The following is a 26,384-nucleotide window of genomic DNA, read 5'->3' as shown; positions in this document are numbered from 1 at the left end:
GCTGTTAGCCTCCTTCTCAGAGGAGAGCCAGGGTTTAATGGGACTACTCTTCCACTCCATTTGCCGGCCCGCATCTCGCAGGCCACAGCTGCATACATGTGAGCCAGCGACTGTCACTCTGCATACCTCTCTGCAGCCTGCGAGCTCCACACTCCCTTTAACAGCTGACAGAAGCTGTTCATCTTCAGGCACACTCTAGAAACAGACTACAGACATAATGTGTGTGCACTGTGCAGGAGGCCATAGATGTATATACGAAGTAGGGGTGGGGGGAAAAAAATAAATTCACCTATGTATCGCGATTTTTTTTTTTTTTTTTTTACAATTTTGAAATAAATTTTTTAATGTCAGAATCGATATATTTACTTCATTTGAGTCTATGTGGAGGTACAAGAAAATTACCGCTTTTATTGTTGTAGTCAGAATAACGTGACGTCATATCCGTTCCATATCCGTCAACCAAAACAAACACTACACATACAGTAAAGTATGGAAACACTTTGGGTTTCACACATTGCCAGGAAAAGCATCTCCGTGGTCAAATCAGCCGATACAACTGTAGAGCACCCATATACTGACATTTATGTTGAATGCATGACTGCGTACATGCTGAAAATCAAACATTTTAATGCATTAATTTAGATATTTTCCAAAGTAAATGTCCCTAGAAGTGTATGATTTAACTTTTCCCCATGGTCTAGTGTTAAAAAAAGTTAACAAAATTTGCAATAAATTGCAATACTTATCGAATCAGCACCCAAGTATCGTGATAGTATTGAATCGGGAGATAGGTGTATCGTCCCAGTCCTAATAGATAACGCATTGGCCACTTCAGCCCGTTGCTGCGATACGTCAGCGTCACCGCCATATTGGGGAGGTCAGTTCTGGCCTGTAAACACATACAAGTGAACCGGGGAGCTGTATATATATATATATACATATATATATATATATGGAGGAGACAATGTTAAACCCTGGTAACGAGATTGCAGAGGTCTCTCTCCTTACCTTATCTATTGGCCAAGGAACTTATCTTACCAGCTCCTGGTGCTGCCATGGTCATATTCATTCTGATTAAGGCAGCACCAGAAGGCCTTGCAATAAAAAAAAAAAAACTTCTTACAAAATGACTTTAGATCTATTTCAGAGCCAAACAACAATTTCATGGCTGGCCAGTCACAGAGTAATTACATATGGCCCCAAGCCGGCACATCGATCAGTACTCGGGACTTAAAAATAAGACTATTTCTTGACAGGCAGCTTCTTGAAGAGATGACAGCACCTCCGCCGCACGTATTGAGAAAATTCACAATGAAAATTGAAACGGGGCAACATGAATCTATCTATTTTCTGATGATAGAGTTATTCTGCAGGACAGACTCTCCTCTCCGAAAAAGATGCATCTCTATTAGGTACGTGTAAAAGGTCAATTCTCCAAGGTTGAGTAGTTAGCGTCTGTTTCAAGATTACAATCTTAGTTTTCTTGAATAATGAAAAAGTTAAAGTTTAAATTAATTTAGAAAAATTGTAAAAAGTTATTTCTAGTCGATCACACTAAACTGCTTCTTTTGTTTGATGACATGCATGATGAACCATTTATACAGTATATTTAAGACCACTCCTGAAAAACAATGTTAAAGAATGTAAATGTATTCTTGTCGTTGGCCCACTTGCAAAACACAAGGTTAACAATGAACCTATTGTTACTTCACATGATGACTTTGGTGTGAAGCATCAATAGCTGAAAAGAGGTCCCGGCTATACACGCTGGTTCAAGTGGCATGAAACTTGAGAGATGACTCACCATGAGTAGACAGCAGGCAGGTCTCCAAATCCGGCTTTGAGGGCAGCGAGGCGCTACATTTCGCTGGGCTGAACCACAGTCCCGATCCCTCTCCAGAGGGGACACCCAACAGTCCTCTACAAAGGCAACCACAGTGACATAAAAAAAAAAAAAAAACTTTAACTGAAGGCGAGCAACGGACTGAAAGAGTCTTGTATTGACACACAGCAGAAGCGGCAGACGCAATTTGACATCCGGCTCAGTGGCGTGGCAAGTCAAGGCAGTGGACTGTCACTGTTCGTCGCTCCGCTTACTGTCGATCTTTTTCCAACAGAGAACACAAACAGTGGTTGGTGATGCAAACAACGCCGTTTGGGGTAGCTACAAGGGCTGGTTGTCGAAGGGCAGACAGTAGTGAGGGGGAGGATCTGACATGAAGTGCTGCTTTCAGAGTTGTGATGTAGACACTCTGACCAAGTGTGTCATTATGTCATTAGGTGGCGAGTTAAAGACGGGGGCAGTGGGGAGACTGAAATATCTGTGTGGGAGTCATGTGATAAACACTCAAATGAGGGGGAGATGTAAATACTGAAATATGACATCAGAATCAGATTTAGATTTATGTGTCAACTACATACATACAAGAAATTTGACTCCGGTTTTATCTTTCTAAGCGTACTTATACAGAAATAGAAATAACAGCTAGGGAGAAGAACAACAAAGCATGACAAATAAAGACGAGGAATAGACAGGACTGTTATCTACACAAGTAGTGGAAAAAAAATAGGTGTGTATATAAATATTTTATAAATATATACAGTATATATAAAGCACCAATGACCAACAATAAAATAAGAAATAAAATAAAAACGTCTGTGTGCAAGTCAAGTGTCACATGTTCGGTTGCTTCCTCCTCATCAAAGACTATCAAAATATATTAGACGCTCTACATCTAATTTTGTTTCTAACCTGGTCACAAAACTCATGTGGCCATCCAGTGTTTGACATTTATCTTTCACATTCTCCTTCATCCTGTTATAAACTGTGCAATAAAAACAAATAATGCACCAAAAACAATCTTTATAAAGATTGATTAGTTAAAGCTGCACTGGAACAGAAACATGTTTTCAGGTTTTTAGGCAATTACATAAACAAAAGTGGTAGTTAAAGGTTCTCAATATGATACTCAGAGCACAGGGATTGCCTCCACACGGACTGTGCAAACAACGGCAACAGTGCGGACGGAACTAACAGTGTTAACCAGGCGGGGAACCGGAGGGAGGGTTATGCTTCGGTGGCGAAGTGTCTGTTGGGACGGTGTTCTCAGCGGTAACCGCCATATGAGCACAGAGTGCAGAGCATCGGCAGAGTATAGATGGAAAGAGACTAAACTCTTGTTTTTTTTTTTACAATATTTCGGACAGAAAACGGTTATTATATTTATAATATTTTATTGTTCAGCACAGGCCATTTCGGTAGAATATGACGATAGAATAGAAATAATTTTGTTTTACTTTTGTACAGCACTTTTTTCTGGCATCCGGTAGTTGCCTTCAGTCCAAAATGGCAGAAGCGTAGCTTTGCTACTGGGTGCTGATGTTGCAGTGGGACAAACAATTGACTTTCACTTCTTGGCAATATACACGTTATTTGGCGCCGGCCATTAGCTAGCCAGTGGGGCACAACAGAGAGACTCACATGCACTAAAATGCATGTATGCTTTATGTAAACGAAGCACAGAGAAGCTCATATTACAACACACAGAGAGGGAGAGCGACTTCATTCTCTGCTCAGGTAGACATTTCTCCTCTATATCTTTACATAGACATAATACTTGTTGCTGCTATTTTAATGCTCTGAATATCGTATAGCGAAACTTTAGGTTGCTCTATGTTGAATTGATTAGCCCACACTTTCTGAAAGAGGACATTATTTGGTTTGAAATGATGTTATGGGAATAATGTTCCAGTATTTATTAAACAAACAACACCAGAAAATGTCTCCCAGAGTAATTCAACAACATTGAAGCTTCAGAGAGTCCTTGCACCAACCCTCAAATATCCTCCAGTGTCAATGCAGCCGATTCCCTCATATTCATAAAGGACAACTGAGACATAGATTTTGAAAGGACGCAGAATGTCATTTCTGCACAAAAGAAGTCTTCAGACAAAACAGCAACACAATAATCAACTTTCCTCAAGGGCATCGCATGGACTTTATTTCTTCTTTTTTTTCATCTTCTAATTATAGTTTGCACATTGCTCTCTGTAGGGAACACTTTATAAGACTTAATCTGAATTTCACACTGAGTTGCCAACACATTAATTAAGCTGAGCCAACCAATGGGGAGTCTAAATAAGTTACGGCAATAATAATGAGAGGCAGTAAGAAAGAAACGTCTCCGTCATCCTTAGTTTGATTCTCAGAAATATGTTTTGTTCGGGGCATTGAGGGGGGAATTTAAAAAGCTTCTGTGGAGCCTTGCTTGAGGTAACATTTGGCTTTTTTTAATTTAAAGTGAATAAATGTGAATCCCACACAGTGATCTTATAATGAAATACCATCTCCTCAAGACAATCACAACAATCTTTTCTTGATTTGCTCAAATAAAACATCTGAAAACGTCTGACAACATTTTGTTATGCAAGTTTTTTTCTGTGTGTGAAAATGTCTTTAATGGAGAAGCTGGCTAATGGTTTTAGGGTTTAAAAACAGAAAGACATGCAACATTTGCATCCCAAGGTCGACTCCCCTTGTCACTTGAAGCTAGAAGGGTCACCAAGGCCGGGCAGCTGTCCGCCCAGCAGACGACGATTAGAAGAGAAGCGAGGGCGAACCACCTCCCTGTGCTATTCGTCTGGTTTACGACGATACGGATTGCTGAAACAAAATCTGGCATCCAATATGAAAAAAAAACACCCACTGAAAGCCCATTCAAATCTCAATCATGTGACGGAATGCATAATTCTTTGTTGTCCGCTGGGTTTCTGTATTATTAACTGAAAAGGCCAGAAATAAGATCAAAACAAATTATGCGACCGACGCTCTAAGTCCCCATTTCACTGATAAATATGGCATTTAAGCTTCCCCTCTCATCTCCTTCTCAGAGGCCATGAGTGTTTAAGCTTTCATGTAATACAAATGCCTCTGTGGAAAGTCGAGCGGTTCATGTTTGCCTTTTTTGTGCTGCTTCACATCATGAAGAAACCCCTCCTCTGTCTGAGAGTCTTTCTGCCAGTTTGAGAAACCGGTTCCTCAGACAAATTGGCCTGCTTAGACCGGGCTCACCGCTCATAGCGAGGTGTCTACAGGCGTTCTCCCCTGACCATATTTTATGTTTGCCAAAGGTCTGGGAAATAAAACACAGGGCACTGCGGACCAATTACTTACATAAAAAAAGAAAAATCACCTACCGTTGTCATCACCAATTAATTTAAGTTACACTGGCCAAGACAGGATATCAAGAGAGCAAGCAAAGATACATCTGTGGCTCAGAAGGTGACTCCTGTAATTGTGTATTGTGGACTAATTGAGAGTAAAAATCAATGCTGTCTTTATTGTATATATCTTCATATACATTCATATTCATATCTACCCCTTACTGTTTGTTCTACATTCTGTATTTATTCTTTATATTACAGTTTATTCCATATATTACTCTGTACTTTACTGCTATTGCACTTCTGTTTAGATGCTAAACTGCATTTCGTTGTCTCAGTGTTTATAAACTGTGCAATAAAAATGAAGTTGTATCTAATCTGAAAAATCTTAAATAATCCCATTCAATGGATTCCTTCCAAAAAAACATATTTGTTACATGTTTACATAAAAATAATTATGTATTATTACTGGATTTTCCCCAACATTGGGTAAATAAACAACCTTACGTGACATTGTTCCCAGCAGCACTTTGCTTTTATCTGTAATCTTGAAGGCAACGGACAGAAACTTCTCCACAGATATGCATCCACAGCAATGAACACAAACTTTGCTTTGCATAAGTGGCTCTTCACTGTTACTTTGCAGGCAGTGTACTGCAAGTGTAGTGTACTTAATCACCTGTTCAGCATATTGGAAATGAATCTAGCAGAGACATTGCCCATTAGTCTATTAGCTACAACCTCTAACACAGATCTACTCATCAGCGGACACAAGACATTTCCCCTAAAATGGAAGTGTAAGTACTGCTGAGCTGCTTGTCCCATTACTCTTCCACGATCCAAAATGCAATTTCCAATGTGACAGTCTGGCCTTTACCCCCCAAACCAATGCACAACACTCTTTCTTTCACCTGCTTCAGCATCCTTTAAGCACAGGTGCCCTTTCATCCTGGACCCAAAATGAGAAACGCTGCTGCCTCTTGTGCCGCCGAGACCTCGGCTCATTAAAACGTGTTGCTAATGTTGTCGTGAGGGGACTGTCTTATAAGACGAGGAACCAAGGCTGACAACAACACAACCACCCCCAACACCTACTTATACTTCTCATACAACGTCAAATATTTTCATCATAAGAAATAAAAATAGAACATCTGAGCAGCAGCGTGGAAGGAGTCTGAGCTTTAAGTGGCAGGTACAGGTTTGAATGACAATACGTCGGACCGTCTGAGCATGCTGAATTAACAAGGATCGACTTTAAACAAAACTAACCGTCTTAAAGGGGAACGATAGACATTTTTAAAACATATATTATTCTTGAGGCTATATAACACGATGGAAAAATACTGCAACTTGCTCATGTATGCGCATATTGCGAGGGAGCTCCGGAAACCACAAGGTGACAGCGTCATCAACAGTAACTGCCGGTCAGTGGCAATTTGAATGGAGTATAGAATTTCAATAAATGTCCTTGCGGAGCTCTGGTACTTGCTGCGCTGTTCGCAGCTGTGCTAACAACCAGACAAAGCTAAATTTGTGTCTTCAACAACAATGTGTTGAACATGCACCCAAAACAAAAAGGGTTTGTTCTTGTGACCAACGGTACAGTTTTCATCGCCGACCTACAGACGAGGAATCCAGAAGAATGTGGCTGAGAAACCTAAACTTGAAGGGACCACCCAAAACCCTGTATGTGTGCTCATTGCATTTTGACGACAAAAAGCCAACGGAGGAAAGTTAAACGGATAGTTGAGCTACGACAGACCAGCGTAGAAGAGACGTCAGGTCCTTAAAAGGACTGACTTCTTTTGTTTTCCAGTAGTTATAATTAATGCAAGTGTTCTCCATTGGAAAAGAGAAATATCAATGTTTTAAAAATGTCCGTTGTTCCCCTTTAACAAACACGTTCCATCTGCCGGTCTACACTATCTAATACAGAAAGGGAAAAAGTCTGCAGTTGCTCTGCTATTTCGAGCTTCATCTCATTTAGTGTTGATCAAGATGAATGAAACATGTAGGCAAATACAGTCTGAAAGCTGGCAGAGGGGCTGGAGCCTTGAAAGCGTGGAGAAAGGGATATGGTTAGCAAGCTGGTTTAAAGCATTCCCTAAGATTAGCTCCTTCCTTAAAATCCATCTCATTACAGCAGTTACATCTCATGAAAGGGGTGGGAATACCACTCAGCCCTTCACACTGCAGCTAACGTGAAGCCTCAAGTGGTTCATTTTCTCCTGCTTTTACATCAAAATAAACTAGGGCTGTCAACGTTAACGCAATAATAACGCAGATTCATTTTAACGCCATTAATTTCTTTAATGAATCAACGCAACTTGGGATTTTTAGGTTGTAGCGGGCTCGGTTTTAAAGCTAGAGTGAAGATACTGATATCGTATGAAACTAGAAAACATAAGGAATATGTCATACTAGTTTGTCGCAGAAGAGGCTAAATAATGCTCCAAATTTACACTCAATTTTTGCAAGAAAAAACTGGCATAGCCATTTTCAAAGGGGTCCCTTGACCTCTGACCTCAAGATATGTGAATGAAAATGGTTTCTATGGGTACCCACGAGTCTCCCCTTTAAAGACATGCCCACTTTATGATAATCACATGCAGTTTGGGGCAAGTCATAGTCAAGTCAGAACACTGACACACTGACAGCTGTTGTTGCCTGTTGGGCTGCAGTTTGCCTTGTTATGATTTGAGCATATTTTTTATAATAAATGCAGTACCTGTGAGGGTTTCTGGACAATATGTGTCATTGTTTTGTGTTGTTAATTGATTTCCAATAACAAATATATACATATATTTACATAAAGCAGCATATTTGTCCAATCCCATGTTGATAAGAGTATTAAATACTTGACAAATCTCCCTTTAAGGTACATTTTAATCGATTGAGAGCCGTATTATAAACACAAAAGTAAACATACTGAGTATGTATAATTGTGTGTGTCTGTGTGTGTTATCTGCCACACACTGACAATTTCACTAACCAACCACTGTGTCATCATTACCCCCCCATCACCTCTGTGACTCCATGTTAAAAATGTATGCTTCAGGGCCTCCTGTCTGCTTAGCTAAATGAAGAGGGAACATCATATAGCGTCGTTGGAACTGGCATTAACACTCTGTGGGGTTTTCAGCTGGATATCAATTAGAGCCTCATTAGGCATTTACTGATGGCAGTCCCTCTGGCTTCCTGTCGCCCACTGTGAAACTGGCTGACCCTGACCTTGAGGGAAGGCTGGCGCTCTCTGTATGAGGCATGCTTCCTTCAAATCGTGTGCTACGGAAAACACATTGTTTAAAAATATTATATACAAAATAAATACATGACCATGGGAGGTAATGAGGCAGAGCAAAGAGAACGAGGGTGCTGTATTTTATCAATACAATGTTCACGTCCTTTTCGTAAAATAATTAGTGAACGGTTCGTCATAAACTTTTTTATTTGTTAACAACTATAATAAATGAAACATTATTTAAAAGTTTTTGGAATCTGCTCTTTTAGGGCAAACATTTCCCGGAGAATTAAACATTCAGACGAAGGTTGTGATATGTGTAAATAATTAAAAAAAATAGTAAAAATATTGATCCAAAATTATGTAAAATTGCATCGTTTTAAGTCAGAAACCTTCACATTTTCTTGGAGGAGGAGCCCCAAACTAATTATCTCCTAGTATCTTTATTCACTGTTGAAATTCAAAAAACACACACACTCAGAGGTATTTACCTTCTGTAGGTTGCAATATGCCCGTTATCCGTTAGTAAAACTTAACATCCACCAAAGTAATGGACATAATTAGTCTGCAGCAGCTTTTAAGTTACAACTTTTACCACGGCTTGTCTCTTGTCTCTGGTTTCACTAGCCTGTGGTGGCTTCACTCAACAGAGTCTACATCATGCCCCTCTAAATACTTTCAATCAGTACAGTACAATAATACAAATAAACAGTATTATTTTAAATTAAATAGAAAATGGTTTAAATTTTATTTTATTTTATTTTATTTTATTTTATTTTATTTATTTTATTTATTTTATTTATTTTATTTATTTTATTTTATTTTATTTTATTTTATTTTATTTTATCTAATCTAATCTAATTTAATTTAATTTAATTTAATTTAATTTAATTTAATTTAATTTAATTTAATTTAATTTAATTTAATTTAATTTAATTCAATTCAATTCAATTTAATTTAATTTAAATAGTAAAATGCATAAAAAAAAAATGAGGATGAAAAGTAAAAATTAAATAAATTAAAGTAACATAAAACATGCACGGGGTCAAAATAAATGAATAGATAGTTAATTAAAGGTATTATTGATAATATTTTTCTGTAAATGAATATTTAAAAAAAAAAAAGAATACATCCACAGAGCCTTTAAAAAGCTGCCGAATAAAAATATGGATTTTCCTGAAAAAAAAAATTATTTATGACTATGAATTAATCATTTAAAAAATGTTGGCGCGTTCAAAATGTATGTTTTGTTTATCTCTGTGGAAGATATCTGATGATTGGTTTCCACTTGTGAGCCAATAGTAAAACGACATTGGTATCATGTGATATCTCTGTGTCATCAGTTAGTGTTGAAAAAACGGATAAATGGCTGAGATTGACGGAAAGTGCCTGGCAACGACTTGTTGTGAAGTAAATGCTATGGAAGGGGGGAGGGAGAATGCGACATCTAGTGGCTGAATGATATCAATGTTATCAATAAAAATAATAAAATTAAAAATTAAAGACATTAAATCGGGAGCACATGAAAGTGAGTTTTTTCACTTTAGCAAATTTACATTGCAACAATTATAATAAGCTTGATTAGAAAATACCCCGTCTCATTTGTGTTGAAAAAACAAAAACAAGAATGTACCAACTGAACGTAGTTTGTGTGCGAAACTGTTGCGAGATGGTTAAGGTTAGGATAGGTCGTCAGGCTGTATGTCTGATCTGGTGTGAATGCAGCTTTAGTTAGCTCTTTATATTTTCAAACTTGCAGTGTATTTGCAGAGCAATGCATTCAGCTGTGCTCAGTGCTGCATGTTTGCTTGCTTGTTTACTCATCTAGCTCCTCTTTATTTTTGCCCCTTGGTGTGTAGTTTGGGGCAGAGGTGGTATGGGGTATTTTTAGACAGACTCAGAGGGGACTCTATGTTCGGATTGCTAACACAATGAACTCTCATGCCTGAACAAGGACATAGTTTGGTGGCTGGAGGCTAAGCAGTAGACCACTCCCCTACCTTAAAAACAAGCCACTGTTGAGGAAAGCCACTCGCTGAAACTAGCTGTGCTGCTGCCGTGTATGGACTCTATCAATAAGGCCATTTATCTTTTCATATCATAGAAAACTGACAAATCCGTAAAAAGCTTTTAATGCATTTTGAAGAGGATCTCATACAGAATATTCTGCATTTACATAGAAAATACAGGATCTTTAGTTTAAAATACTGCATTTGACAGAGTGCATTATACTTGCATTACACTAAGTGCCACCAAGGGGTACAGTAGTCGATCCCACAGCAGAGTGGAGACTTTTCATCTACGAACGACAAACCCATGCAGCTGCAAGCATCGTGGTTAATCTGACATTCGGTTGAACTGAGAAAACTCAGTACATCTTTTTGATCTGCATTTCTTTTTTTGAAATTTACAAGTGTGCCCGGCTTGAGTAAAACCGTCTTGGCCCAAGTAAAACACAATAGTTCTTAAAAATAGCCTGCATGCATGCTGTGCCACGTAGCATTACAGAGCTCCAGACTGACAGTACTGCAGAGCAAGGGCCACTTCACTTAGCTTTGATTCATTTAGTCAAAATGTGTTGCCTGTGGGTTTAGTAAAGCACCGTCAGGATGTATTAGTGCTCCTTTTGCAGCATTTTATTCATTAAATCATCCCCACATAAATAAATATAAGTACATGCCTGTAAAGAACGAACTTGAAATTATGCTTTTGTGGGCTTGTTATAAGCTACTTCTTTGGTCTATTAAACCTTAAGCAGCTAAAATATTTGAATGTATTTAAAAGTAACAGGGCACAACAACAACAAAAATCAACAATGTCTAATTTTCATCACATTATTTTATTTGATAAGTGCTGACAAATGGGTATTTGTAATTTGTAAACCCTGCCGCTATATTTCATCTTCTACACTGGGAACACAAATTGAATAGGAATGACTGCAACTAATGGTAGTCTTTGTTATGATTAAAATGTGGATTGTGTTTGTCTTGTTACTTACTGATTTGACTATAAAATAAATAAATAAAAAAACTAAAAAAGGATTCAGTTCATAATGATATGAATTAGAGAAAAACTGAAAACTAGGGCTGTTAGTGGCGTTAATGAAAATTTGTTTTAATGCCACTAATTTCTGTAATGCATTAACGCAACTTGCAATTTTAGGTTGTAGTTGGTTCAGTTTTAAAGCTAGAATGAAGATACTGGCATCATATGAAACTAGAAAGCCTAAGGAATCCATTGGTACCAAATGACCAAACATTGTACTTATGTGTTGGTAAGGAAGCCAAATAACGCTCCAAACTTGCGCTAAATTTTGGCGAGGAAAAACTGGCATGGCCATTTTCAAAGGGGTCCCTTGACCTCTGACCTCAAGATATGTGACTGAAAATGGGTTCTCTGGGTACCCACGAGTCTCCCCTTTACAGACATGCCCATTTTATGATAATCACATGCAGTTTGGGGCAAGTCATAGTCAAGTCAGCACACTGACACACTGACACCTGATAAGAAACTAATATCAACCCAACAAAACTGTGAACAATCGGCTGTAATTGCATTGCAATGGCGGTAAACAATCAGATGCAGTGTCTGACCACACTGTAAACTGGCCTCTCATTGGCTATTCACTCCACAGACAGATGCAAAGTCATATCAAACATTTAGGGATTAAAAGTTCATTCTTGACCTTAGAAACAGTAGTTTCCCAATAGGGGGTTACAGTTGGATGTGTATCCTCTTCAGCTGTTGGACTAGTATTATTTTCCAGTTATTCCTTAATACAAAGGGTATCATTGATAACGCTGCTGGCCCACACTCAAAACAATGCTACTTTTCATGAAATCCTTTTCTCCGACACTCCTACACTCGTCGTCACACCCTGTTTCAGCACACAAAGCCACTGGAAGCAGCTGTATTATTAACAACAACGTGTCCACTATGTTCTACAGACACAGACATGCCTGGCAAATTATAATGGAGTTAACCCATTAATGGCACTTCACATCACAGAGCGGAGGCCCATCTCCCACTGCTAACTGGGCACCGCACACAGAGGAACAGTGGAGCTATTTAGATATGACAGAGCACTACTGTTTCGTTGACAACTTCAACGCCGGCCCACAGATCACATTTAAGAAGCCTTGGCGGCGGCAGCGTCGATGCACGAGCGCTAAGTAGATGACACGCTGGTAACCCTATTTGTCTTGAGCTGAACCCATTATGGCAACCCATTTGGTGATTTGCTAATAGTGACGCCAGGATGAGCACAACACTTAGACCGGTGGTTCCAAACCTGGGATCCGGGCGCCAAAGATCACAGGGGGTGTGCCAGGATTTGTCTGCTCTGAGGTTGTTAAAATAATAACACACTTAATGGATCATTTATACAAAAGTCTGTATATTAAACTATTTAAAAAGATATATTTTTTGCTACTTAGTGAGCCACAGTCTGTTTGAAGCCGGTATTTTGCACAGTTGCAGACAAAGCTAGACTGATATTATTAGTATTATACTATTTTTAGGATTAGAGTCCAGTGGTAGCTGCATAGGTTTATTTGTGACACGTGTTATAGTCCAAAATTCTTAATGTATTGAAAAAAGATAGATGTAATCATTTCAGAAATTCACAACATTTTTTAACTAACGAAATATTCTGATTCAATCCATTTTTGTTGCCGTTTAGCCTTTCAAAAACAACATTTTCACTGTGCCAAAAAAGCTCTCCCACTTTCTGCATACAAAAGGGAGGCCTGCACCTGTAACAGCAGCAATCTAACAAATATTACATTACATTTATTTAACCAATAACACAAAATCTATTTCGGCACGAACACTATTATAGTGAACAAAAAAGATCATATAATGCATCCGTCAAGACGTCATCACTTTATTTATGTTGACGAAACTGACGATTTATGTTCGTTAAAGAAAGTTGACTCATATAATACACTTTTTTCAGGATTTTGTTTGAGGATTTGTAATTTTTTTCAGGGTGATGACGTCAGAAAATAGGGGCGGGGGTCTCAGCTTTTGTCAAATACAAGTAGGGGGGGCTTCAAGGAAAATAGGTTGGGGACCACTGACTTAGATGATGAGAGCACAGAAGGAGACAGATGAGGAAACTACCTGGTGGGTGTAAAACTATGCACATAAAAATCAAGCGGTCACTGGTTGCTCCCAACAACACTGAAGGTCGTCGAAGCTGTTGTTCCAGCTATGAGACACAGCTTTCAAGCCCGATGATGAACACTCTGCCATTCATCGGCCATCAGCAGCTGGGGTCGGCTCCAGCAGCTGCCTAATAGGCTAACAGGGATCTTCGGCTCCCAGGAGGAACGTTTGAGTGGCAGGCTGACTGGATGCAGCCGCACAGCCAACCTTTTGTTATCTAACAGCGTAGCCATCTTGGCAGAATCAGGTAATAATTTAAGAGGGAGCACACATAAAAGCAATGCATGTAACACTTCCACTTGTCCAGAAGGAAGTGATTAACTTGATTTCATTAAAGCTGCAATGCAGCAATAAGCCCAAAGACTCCCGTCACAGCAGTAACTGCCAATATGAAATATATCAGTGCAAACTAAGAAGGAAATGGGGAGAAGTGACTTCCCAGGCTCAGCAAGAACAGGCTTCTGGTCTCAGGCTATTTTCACACAAATACACATCAGTTTGAACATGTTGTTACATGTCAGCATCTTTCAGGTCTTAATGGCTTTTTAGAGATAATTTCCGACATGCAAACAAAAGAACACCACTTAAATTTCTTCTGCAGGGCATTCAGAGGCCACCGCTCCATTTCCACCAAGTGGCTTTTTACTGGTTTCAAAGAGTTATTTATTGCTCGATGCTCGCAGTGCAAAAACAGAACAACCTGTGCCAGCAAGCCTATTCTCATTATGATGATTATTAGTAGCAGAAGTAGTTGACTTATTAATTCTGATGTTTGGCTTCCACATGTAGATGCTAATGTTTTCTTGTCATGGACAAATCAGAGGTTTTTAAATCAGATGTAGGCTGCAGTCGAAAAGTCTTTTTTTCTTAGGAAGGTTGCTAACGGAGTGAAATGACCCGGAAGTATCTAAGTAGCAGCCATGATGAAGAGCTGTTTGAATTTTCTAAATGTTAAGGAAATGCTTCCTTTATTACGTCCTTTAGCATAGGAAACACTAGACCATCCTTTACGAAAGGAAAGGAGATAATAACATCCCACAATTCCTTGCGGCCACAGCATTTAAAGCGACGCACCATTCATGAAAACAAACAATATGCCTGTCTTGCATAGATTTAACAATTATTGTCTTTTCTTGAGTCCTTATGAATTGTCCTTCACATCTTTCCTTGACCTCATGACGTTTTCCATCGAGGTCAAGGAAAAGTGGTTAGGAAAAGACATTAGGACGTAATTTTTTTTTACTTTTCGATCGCAGCCCTGGTCTTTGCAGCTACTATGAGGAACTTTAATTTTGTGTTGATTTTGGCAGTCCCTGTGCACAAAAGCGATGTTTCTGAGCACCAGAGTCCCTTTAGAAAACCTCTCATTTTACTGCAGCAGGGTCTGACAGTCTTCCCCACGCCGTCTTGGTTCTGGTTCTCCCGTGTCTCCCTTCCCTCCAGCGGGCCGAGCAATACGGCCTTGGTGTCCAGCAGCGTGGTGTCCAGCAGCGTGGTGTCGGTGTTGGCTCCCAGCGGGGACCGACGGAGCAGCGAGGCAAAGCTCAACTCCTGGTTGGAAGAGGAGCCCTTGCGGCCGGGTGACAGAGCTCCCACCGGAGCTCCGACTGCAGGAAGGTAAATCGTTTCGGCTGATTTCGCGTGGAAAGAGGCCTTAAGAATAACTATGTAGAAATAGCCAATATTCTCACTGATGGTCTCGTTTGCTTATGTAGGTCACATAGAGGCGTCAGTATTAAATAAAGACTGTTTCATAGCCAGTTAAAAGTTCTTTATAGTAACTTTAAAGGAGAAGTGTGGATAAACATAAGAAGCAATAAAGAAGAACAGCAGGGGAGGGTATGAATATCAAACTTATATATTCTATATAGCCCCTCTTCTTAGTTATTACACACCTTCTCTTTTGAGATATATAGTAGTAGTGTGAGTACAACACTACTACTATAATGATCTATAAGCAACGACTCACGGCAACTGAACACATGCTTTTGTCAGATATGCAAAACACAATGCTGTAAAAAGCAGGCAGACTATAAATATTAAGTAAAAGAACCCCGATCCTCACGTTATAATATATTGATGCAGTGCTCCCATTTATTGTTATGAAACCGTAACTAGGCCTACATATCATAATAGCCTCCGTTGTATGTAGCAAACGAAAACACTAAAGCACTTTGATCCTGCGCTGTATTTTTGGTTGAGCTGCTGGATTCTTTTTTTTTTTTTAAAGGTGTATATCCAACTCCTTTGAAGAGAAACAGGCAACAACATGTACAAGAAATACAAAACAGTCTCACCAGCACCTTTCGTCAAACCTATCCTGGTTGGGCTTTTTTTGAAATCACAGACTTTCTCCACACAAACAGCACATGTTTCAAGATACTGCCACATTGTTGTCGTGGTTCTGTTGAAATGAAAGCACTCCTCTGCATAACAAAGCCACAGAAAGCTATATGAAGTGGTATTTGTGACAAATAATACCCCCAGAACAACCTCAACCGTCTGAGGCTGAACTGCAGCGAGAGAGGGCTGATTCCCAACACAAACATCTAAATCTTCATCTAGTCAAAGGCGGCGTGGTACAAGTAGGTACGAAACACAGTCAAAATGTACCCATCAGAACTCAATGAATGTCACCGACTCCCAGCAGCACGGGAGACAAAAGGGAGAGCAGCAGCTAACCGCAGCATTATTCCTCTGACAGCGCAGCCGAGAAAGCCAAGATGAAACGGTCCGGCTTACCTCCGCTTCCATTCACTAACAAGAAAGAATGAGGCGCTAAGAAGACGCCTTCTTTTCGCATCATTATTACATAATCAAAAGGGCCACACGGAAATGAGGGACATGCCTGGGGAGAATCCGTCCCTCATTAAAGGAGTTCAGTGCACTGTTGTCTCTTCCAAGTGAGGCAATTTCAGAGTGTTTTACGGACTGTCACAAATATCTTTATCCACAGATCTCTCAACGTGGTTTCTCTGGGCTGAATTTCTACTGGTAGACATGGATGGATTACTGAAGGGGCCTACCAGACACAGGCCCAGGGGCCTAAAGTGTCAGCACAAGACCACGAAGAGACACAAAATGACCACAAAGAGACACAGAACGACTACAAAGTGACTCATAATAACCACAAAGAGACACAAAAAGAGCACAAAGAGATACAAAATGACCACGAAGAGACACAGAAGGACCACAAAGAGACACAAAAAGAGCACAGATACACAAAATGACTACAAAGAGACCCAAAACGACTACAAAGAGACCACAAAATGACGATTAAGCAACACAAAACAACTACAAAGAGACACAAAAAGACCACAAAGAGACAATAATGATTGCAAAGAGACACAAAATGACTACAAAGAGACACAAAACGACAACAAAGCAACATAGAATTACTACAAAGAGACAGAAAAAGACCACACAGAGACACAAAATGACTACTAAAAGACACAAGACGACCGCAGAGAGACTGAAAAAAGATCACAGAGACACAAAATGACCACAAAGAGACACAAAAAGCTGCATGACGACCACAAACAGCCACAAGACTACAGAGAGATGAGTAACGACTACAAAGAGACGCAGAAGGAAAAGCATCATGTGTCTTGCTCCTACTGTATGTGGGAGAGTTGGTGGGGCCTTTAGCGTGTCTGTGCCCAGGGGCCCGTTGTCTCATAACCGGCCCGTGCTGCTAGTATACGGCGTATGACGCCATCGCTGTGGTTCCCTTTGCCTTGCATTTCTAATACGACTGCTTGCCCACTCTTGGGGCTCAGAATTGAGCTACTGGCCAAGAAAGGAAATAAATTATGACCGAAATATCAATTTCAATTCCCTTTACACTGCATTTTTTCCTGAACTGTTGATTACGCTTTTCATACTGCAGTACACACACACATACAAGCACGTATACATACAGAACTAAAAAGCCAAGCATTTTTCCAATAGGCTTTCCTAGTTTCCTTGACTGCTTTTCCTGATTAAAACACCATAAAGAGAGCCATTTCCCCCCAGCGCTCGGGGAGATGAATCATAAACATCCCCGTGAGGACGACACCTTTATTCCCGTACGGGAAACTATCTCACATTTTCGGAGCTGATAAGATTTAGAAAGCGACACCCAGTCTGGCTCGGTCGCGGATACACACACCAAAAGAGCCGTTTTACCTCATTAAACAACAGACTGTTTCATATCTGAAGGAGCAGTCAAACGCTCTTGTGCGGTTAGAAGTCTCTTAATTAACTCCAACCACTTTAAAGAATACAAAGTGCGGTGTCATATATGTTTTTTTAAGTTGTATAAAGCTGTCTATAAAGAGCTGCTGGTGACACTACAAAGGAAAACTTTAACAATATTATGCAATATCTATGATTTTATTACTTTATGACAAAGTGCTGTTATTTCTGATGTACCCACTTTGCCTCAGCCTGCTTTGTCCACTGATTTAAATCACTGATTTTCTACATTCCCTAGACAGACTTTCAGCTAAAACAAGAGGTTTCCTAGTCAAGTGTAATGATTTAGGTATTACATTACATTATATTCTATCTAGACTATAGTCAGTGGAGAAACTGGTGATGTGTCAACAGTAAATTACATTTTATGTGGTGCAATAGCGAGGCACGGTGAGTTCAGAGTGCCTACTTTTCGTATCAGTTTTGATTCAAAGATTTGAGGCATGTTTTATTCATACTGTGCATTTCTTAAGTACAGCGTGAAACTGAAGGCTGTTATCTGTCAACCTAAGTTGCAGAGAAAGTCCTTCGCCCATTCGCTGCAGCCGAATCTTTTAGTTTTGACCTTTGGCCTGTCAGTGAGCGTGACGGGAGGGACTGTGTTGGCTCGGACTGTGGAAAACAAGGCCTTGTCACTACCTCCCTGCCCCCCTCCTGAGCAGAGAGCGATAAGCACCGAAAGACAAAAAGTTTAGGGCTGGTCGACTAAAAAAAGACAAACATCGTGATCTCATAATGGAAAACCTCCTCAGTGTGAACTCGCAGATGTGTGTCAGGAGTAAGAGAGAAGCAGAAAACTAGCGCGTGTTATTGATGTGATGAGGGATCGCTTTGAGGATGACTGTCTTTTATCTGTGCCGAGCCGAGCTGACAACCAAGAACTTGAAATAAAAAAAAAAAGTACAGCAGCGAGATAGCAGTCATCTCCTCAGCCTCATATAAAAAAAACATGAGTGCTGTCTGGAGCCCAAATCTTACCAGTCTGCAGACCTATTTTTCTGATAAATGCTTTACAACAGCAGTTCTCTGGATGCCATAAAGGCAGAGCTTGTGTGCGTAAACCGCGCCCTAAAAATGACATTTTCTTTCTGTGACAGTTTTGCCATCTTACAAATCTGCACCATGTTTAATCCTAAAACAACTTCCAAGGTTTTCACATCTTGTAGCATTCCATCATTCAAAGCAGGCTTCCACCACCTGATATTAAAAGTAAGCACTCTAAACTTATGACGGAGTATTATTATATTACATAGATATATATAATATTATTATATACTGTTATATAGTATATTATATAGAGTATTAGGGCCACATTGAGGGTAAAGAAAATCTGAGATTTCGAGAATAAAGTCATATTATTACGAGAAAAAAGTCGTAATTTAATGAGAATAAAGTCATACTATTTCAAGAAAAAAAGTCATAATATTACGAGAATAAAGTCATAAGTTTACGAGAAAAAAAGTCTTAATATATTGAGAATAAAGTCATACTATTTCAAGAAAAAAAAAGTCGGCATATTACGAGAATAAAGTCATAATTTTACGAGAAAAAAAGTCATAATATTATGAGAACAAAGTCATAGTATTACAAGAACAAAGTTGTAATTTAATGAGAATTAAGTCATACTATTTCAAGAAAAAAAGGCGTAATATTACGAGAATAAAGTCATAACTTTACGAGGAAAAAAGTTGTAATATTACGAGAATAAGGTCATAACTTTACGAGAAAAAAGTCATAATATTACGAGAATAAAGTCATAACTTTACGAGAAAAAAAGTGATGTCAATATTAATAAAAAATAATCAGGATTATAATTTTGGACATAATCGTGCAGCCCTACTGTATTGCACCAGATAAAATATAATTTATTGTTGAGAGCAAAATCACTATCATCAGTTATGCCGGCCTTATTGGGTGAAATACCATTAAAAACAGCTTCTTGTGATATTTTACAGTTAGTCCTTTTGTTGATTTGGTATAGTGTTCTTATTCCACTGGGTATCTGTTGGGTAGAAACATCCAGGTATTTTCACTGCAGCATATCGAATAAAACTTTGACATTTGACAAAAACGTCTAGACTTGCCATTTTATTTTTTCTTCCTATTTATCTGATCTCATTCATTTTATTGTCTTTCCTCCCTCTGTGCTCATGTCCTTTGGCCTTACTCTCATTTTATCTGCCTTGTTTGGTTTCCTTTTCTTTTGTAACACACCTTGTGACATTGTTAAGAGAAGTGCTGAGTGCTGATCATAGGGAAATAAGCGTTTTCCCCTTCCAAACAACAGGAATTACACAGATTAAACAGCCTTTGTTGAAACATACTATTACCACATAAGACCCCGTCGAGAAGGACCAGATGTCAGATAATAGGCTGTGCACAGAGAGGTAGGTGCTGGCCTGAAGCCATTGAACAAGTAAGAACAGCTTCTTCCATAGAAACCTTGACACTTTATGGACAGCTTGTTGTCTGGGTGGGCAACCCCCTTATATACCTTGAGACTGTATGAATATAGGTTACACATAGAGGATAAGTATCCCCTGCAGCATATCCACCGTACAAGGTTGAATATACACAATAACCTTAACCCCCCCGAGACCACACATGTCATGCTAGTTTGTCGTGAAGGAGGCTAAATAACGCTCCAAATTTTGGCTAAATTTTAGCATGGCCAATTTCAAAGGGGTTCCTTGACTTCTGACCTCAAGATATGTGAATGAAAATGGGTTCTATGGGTACCCACGAGTTTCCCCTTTACAGACATGCCCACTTTGCAGTATAAATGTGTTACTGTCTCCTGTTCTAAAATGGAGTATTTGAATATTTCTGCATACTGGGGTCCCTAAACAGTTTTGGAATTACATAAATTGGGTATCAATGTAAAGCTGAGACTCTTGTGGCTCTAATGAGCCCAACTGTATTCATGTGTGATGATGTTTGTCCCCATAGTAGCCATTTAATTATAGTGAGTCCATTTTTTGAAACTCGACCTCGCTGTATAAAATGACCTGTGGTGACCTCTAGGATAATCACAGCCTCATGAAACTTTACAGCCACAAACTAGAGACCTAGAGCATTCAGAGGATGGATGGCTTTCCTAGCTAGATTAACAATGAGGGGGTTTCTGAGCAGTTTCCACAACAGAAGCGCTCGCTATTCAATCACCGAAAAATGCAATTATTGCAGAAAAGTTTTTGAAACCAAATCACAGCATGGCTTTTACTATGGTGTTCATCAAGGTCTTGGTGTCTTAATGTGGTGTTTTGGAGGGATTATTAATCATTTTATGAATTCTCGTGTGGTAAAAATGGTTAAATTTAGCACCAAATCTGTGTAATAAATGATATCAACCCAAAGATTGCTGCGACAACTTATGAGACATAATAGAGCATGGGAATGACCATCATATACTTCTATCATAATGTTCTAAACCCTTATTCACTGTCACAATTCATTTGACACACAGTGCTGTATCTCAAATTAATCTTCAGGTTCCCATCTTTCAGATGATGTACACCACTTCTATGTGACATCTACTGCTGACCTGCTATCTCCCAACAAAACACCCCCCTAAAAAAGACAAAAACTGGTGTATTGTGGGTCTCCGAGGGTTAATATCCATTCAGCCTGTTAGATACAGCAAGGCCTCTGTTTTTTAAATCACCTGCAGATTCTGTGGTAGCTTCCCTGATCTTTAAAGGACATGTATAGAAAAAAAAACAATGTGTTGCACAATATGAAAGTCGTGGAAATACATTGCAGGTGTTGCTGACAACAACAAAAAGCCTGTTATTGTGCACAAAGGGCCAGCTAAGTCTATCTATTCTTGCAGAAATCTCAACATGTCAAAGGTTTTTGATACTCAAATCACAGCATGGCTTTTTCTATGGTGTTCCTCAAGATCTTGGTGTCTTAATGTGGGATTTTGGAGGGATTATTGATAATGTTATGAATTCTCGTGTGGTAAAAAATGGTTAAATTTAGCACCAAATCTGTGTAACAAATGGTATCAATACAAAAATTGCTACAAAGGACATGTATGAATGAAAAACAATGTGTTGCATATTATAAAAGTCGTGGAAATACATTGCAGGTGTTACTGACACAAAAAAAAAGCTTGTTATTGTGTACAAAGGGGCCAGCTAAGTCTATCTCATTAAACACTACTGGGGGTGTTTATAGGCTTATAGCAGGGCTGGCTGGGCTTTGCCTATATGAGCAGCAGCTACATACATGCATACATGCATGCATTATAGGTTATAGATTGCTGCAGGAGCCTGACACCTATAGAGCACACACACACACACACACACTGGGATTAGATGTATAATAAAGTTTAAAACGCATGCTGATAAAAGAGCAGAAGTTGCTGCACAAAAGAAGAATAGATTACCTTACATACACCAAAGGCCTCTGTTTTAAAAAATCACCTGCAAATTCTGTGGTAGCCTCCCTGATCTTTAAAGGACATGTATGAAAAAAAAACAATGTGTTGCACAATATGAAAATCAGGTGTTGCTAACACAAAAAAAAGCTTGTTATTGTGCACAAAGGACCAGCTAAGTCTATCTCATTAAACACTACTGGGGGTATTTATTGGCTTATAGCAGGGTTGGCTGGGCTTTGCCTATATGAGCAGCAGCAGCAACATACATACAGGCACTATATGAGCAGCAGCAACAACATACATACAGGCACTATATGAGCAGCAGCAACAACATACATACATGCATTATAGGTTATAGATTGCTGCAGGAGCATGACACCTATATAGAGCACACACACACACACACACACTTGGATTAAATGTAAAATAAAGTTTAAAATGCATGCTGAGAAAGAGCAGAAGTTGATGCACAAAAGAAGAATAGATTACCTTATACTAGACTTGAATCTTTTGTTTTTCTGGCCAGTTTTTCTGGCATCACATCCGCACCTCCTCCTCCTCTCCTCCTCCTCTGCTGCTGCTGCTGCTGCTGCACCGAGTCTGCTGCTGCTGCTGCAGAGCTCCGTGCGGCTCCTCAAGAAGCCAACAAACCAAGTCTGCACGTTTCCAATCGGTTCCCAAATAGCCTCTGAAAATAACTACTGCACCGGATCAAAGCAGGCTATACATTCAGTCCAAAACGCAGAGAATCCACAGTAATAGCGACACCCATGGGTGGTGCAAAGCGCAGGTCTGCAGCAGGTAGCAGCGCCCGGACTCACCGCTCATTTCTCGGCCGCCGAATGTGCCATGCGTCGGGGCCATTCACAGCCAGAGAGAGGCATGTGCATGTGGAGCCAGTCGGTCGGTGCCCAGTGAGTGCCACGCAGCGCCGCAACATGGAGCGCTGACCTGCCTACCACTGAGTCAAGCGACACCATGGAGTAGCACACTACCGGTACTGGCTTTCAAAATAAAAGAGAGAATAATTATATTTCCGGGTGTAAAGCTTGCAAATTAATAAAATAAAATAATATACAAATAAAATATACTTTAAAAAAACACAATTTGCAAGTTTTGCACAACTGGTTTAATTTACAGAAGAACTTCTAAAAAAAACATTTTGAATAAGATATCATATTAACAGATTGAGATCACTGTCAACAATCCCAGTTTTTTGGCAGATTTACATAATTAATTTGATTATTATCTTAGCTAAATATTATTTTAAAAAATAATTTGCAAGTTACTTTAATTTACAGAAGAATCTCTCAAAATATTTTGAAAAAGATATCATTATAACAAAGATTGAGATTCTGTCAACAATCCCAGTTTTTTGGCAGATTTACATAATTAAATTTGATTATTATCCTAGCAAAATATTGATAAAAAAAGTTTTTATTATATAAAATTGATAAATGATAAATAATAATATATTATCTATCATTATTATTTATAATGCTTAAAGGGACATTTTGGACTTTTGGAGTGAAAGATAACTTATACCTACAAAAATAGAAAATATGAATTTCTTTGCATTGAAATGCTTTTAAATGTAAGACAGCTCCAGAGGTAGTATGTCAAAAAATGTCATAGTATAGTATGTCATAAAAAAACATTAAAAAATCATAACATAATATGTCATAAAAAGTAAAGAAAAACATAGAATAGTATGTCGTAAAAAAAAAATCATAGTATAGTGTGTCATCAAAAAAATCATTACAAAAATCGTAGTATGTCATAAAAAGTAAAGAAAAACATGTCATAAAAAGTCATAATATAGTATGTCAGAAAAAGTATATTAATAACAAATAATAAAATAGATAATAATGATATTGAAAGAGTACCCTTCTTTTTTATTTTTAAAGATACTGATCTTAAAACATATTTTATTATGAGTGATAACTTAAAACTCAAAAATTCTAAATTGGTTAAAACTATTAAATTGTTTAGACATTTCAAATGTATTCCAGTTGTTTAACAGACCCAGATTGTTTTTTGTTTTTATTTTATTATTTACATTTTATTAGTTATATAATTTATTTTGTTTTTATATTTATACTGTAAAATATATTTGCAGAATTGTAAAATAATAAAAATAAATAAATTAAATAAATGATAAATGTTTTTGTTATAATCACTAGGTGTTTCCGGTATTAATGTTTTTTTCTCTGAGCAGCTTGACACAGCTGAAATCCCCCAGAGAACAGACGGAGCACAGGAACAAACATACAGTGGGGGGTGGAAGGCGGTCCTAATGAATTATTTATGATGAAATAAGGCACTAATTCCTAAATCATTCATAATTATTCAAGTGAAACAGGGTCGATGCCAATCAAACTTCCATCCATCTCCCCTGCAGATCATGGCGTCTGGCATTTATAAATGATAGATGGAGAAAGAGGTTGGCTAGTGTCAGACATTATCTGACCTCTTCATCAGTCAATAAAATTACAGGCCTATCAGCCGGAATTACAATCAGGGACGTTGCATAGGGGTTAAATTAACTATATACACAGTGGTTTATTGTGACACACACAAAGTTAAATTTCCTAAGGCATCAATTTAATGTATCACAATTAAACTAATGCACATTGTTTGCTGAAAGGTTCAGTTTTAAAGGGAACATTTTAATACTTTAAAAACAATTTATATTGATTTTGTTTGTGGTTGTTGTTGTTATAATGACTAGTGGTCATAGTTTAAATGGAGCTTTCAATCGATTAAAATATTTTTGTCCATAGTTAATCGCGATTAATCACAAATTAATCACACTTTTTGATCTGTTCAAAATGTACCTTAAAGGGAGATTTGTCAAGTATTTAATACTCTTATCAACATGGGAGTGGGCAAATATGCTTGCTTTATGCAAATATATGTATATATCTATTATTGGAAATCAATTAACAATGCATAACAATGACAGATATTGTCCAGGTACTGCATTTAGCATACAAAATATGCTCAAATCATAACATGGCAAACTCAAGCCCAACAGGCAACAACAGCTGTCAGTGTGTCAGTGCTATTGGTTCCATAAGGTCATACAAGGACATACTAAAATATCTCACACACTGTTTTTTCGTACTAAATAGCATGTTATGGAATTTCGGACGCAACCCTCCATTTCTAGTCTTCAGCAACTTTGTTGTAAACATTGTGATATATGTGTATTTTTATCTTTAGTGCTCACTTTGGAGGAAGATGTTCTTTTGTTGTAGTGTGCTGTGCTGTGTTAATCTTATCAGTCAGTCTTTAAGAAAGAAGCTAATCCTTTGCTACCACATTTGACACTTGCCAGGATTAAGACATGCCAACAACATACATGTCAGCTTGTAAGTGATGTATAACTAAATATATCCTTCAGTTGACTGACATAAGAAACCCACCAAAGGACCTATTTGGACTTTAAAAGCCTCCCTCTTTGCAAACAGTAATGAGAAATACCTGAGGGAGGCCCCTGGCAACTGGCTGTGGTGCAGGGCTTCTGACAGTGTGCATGTGTGGTGTGTCAGTGAGTGTGATGGACGAGGTGGTCACAGATAGCCAAGTGGTTGAGCCCCCCCCCCCTATGGAAATGCTTCCACTGGCATTGAATCAAATCCCGCCAGAGCTTCCTCTACCTCTGCCTTCCTGTATACGTTCCCTCTGTCTGAATATAAAGAATGAAAACAGTAAAGGTGAGTGTGCAGCCCACTCTCTCTCTAACAGACTGCGAGGGGAGGTGAGATTAATGGGGCCTAACACAAGATTGCGGGGAGATCAGCAGAGTCGTAGGGAGTCAGAGAGTGACTCAATGAAGCCTGGCCCCGGATCTTCTGCTAATCTACTGGAGCTCTGGCTCCTCTGGCTCCTCTGGCACAGCTAGATGTGTGATGTTAAACCGCACTCTCAGACGTTATGCTAATGGCAGACTGAAAGATCACAGAGTTTGTGCTTCATGTGGTCGTGTGGTCTGGTTCTCAGGGGATGTTTTATATATATAAAATGGTCTACTTGACACCCCTAAGAAGAAAGACATGCTGGCATCATGCATGCTTTGCAGAAATTATGCTTTTTCATGTTCTGACATGTCTCGGACGAAACGTAAGCAGCATAGCAAATGTCGCTAGGGCACATCCCTGAAGATTTGCAAAGTCAACTAAT

The 26,384-nt window shown here is 38.8% G+C and overlaps 1 protein-coding gene across 6 annotated transcripts in view; it reads right to left on the bottom strand.

The window, feature by feature from the left end:
* Nucleotides 1–23,154, bottom strand: part of tanc2b (tetratricopeptide repeat, ankyrin repeat and coiled-coil containing 2b) — a 173,561-nt gene extending 150,407 nt beyond the window's left edge. For 3 of the 6 annotated variants that reach the window (XM_037754847.1, XM_037754856.1, XM_037754846.1), the window contains exons 1-2: nucleotides 22,689–23,153; nucleotides 1,805–1,920 (exon numbers count right to left, since the gene is read on the bottom strand). The gene's annotated coding sequence lies outside the window, so the exon portion shown is untranslated. Of the gene's footprint in view, nucleotides 1–1,804; nucleotides 2,112–22,688 lie in introns of those variants that run through there. The other 3 variants (XM_037754845.1, XM_037754840.1, XM_037754841.1) reach the window with 2 other exon arrangements.
* Nucleotides 23,155–26,384: the final 3,230 nt, after the last annotated feature.

Source organism: Sebastes umbrosus, chromosome 20 (assembly GCF_015220745.1).
Source record: "Sebastes umbrosus isolate fSebUmb1 chromosome 20, fSebUmb1.pri, whole genome shotgun sequence".
Taxonomy (NCBI): domain Eukaryota; kingdom Metazoa; phylum Chordata; class Actinopteri; order Perciformes; family Sebastidae; genus Sebastes; species Sebastes umbrosus.
Note: the sequence above shows the minus strand (reverse complement) of the source record. Positions and strands in the feature narration are given on the sequence as shown.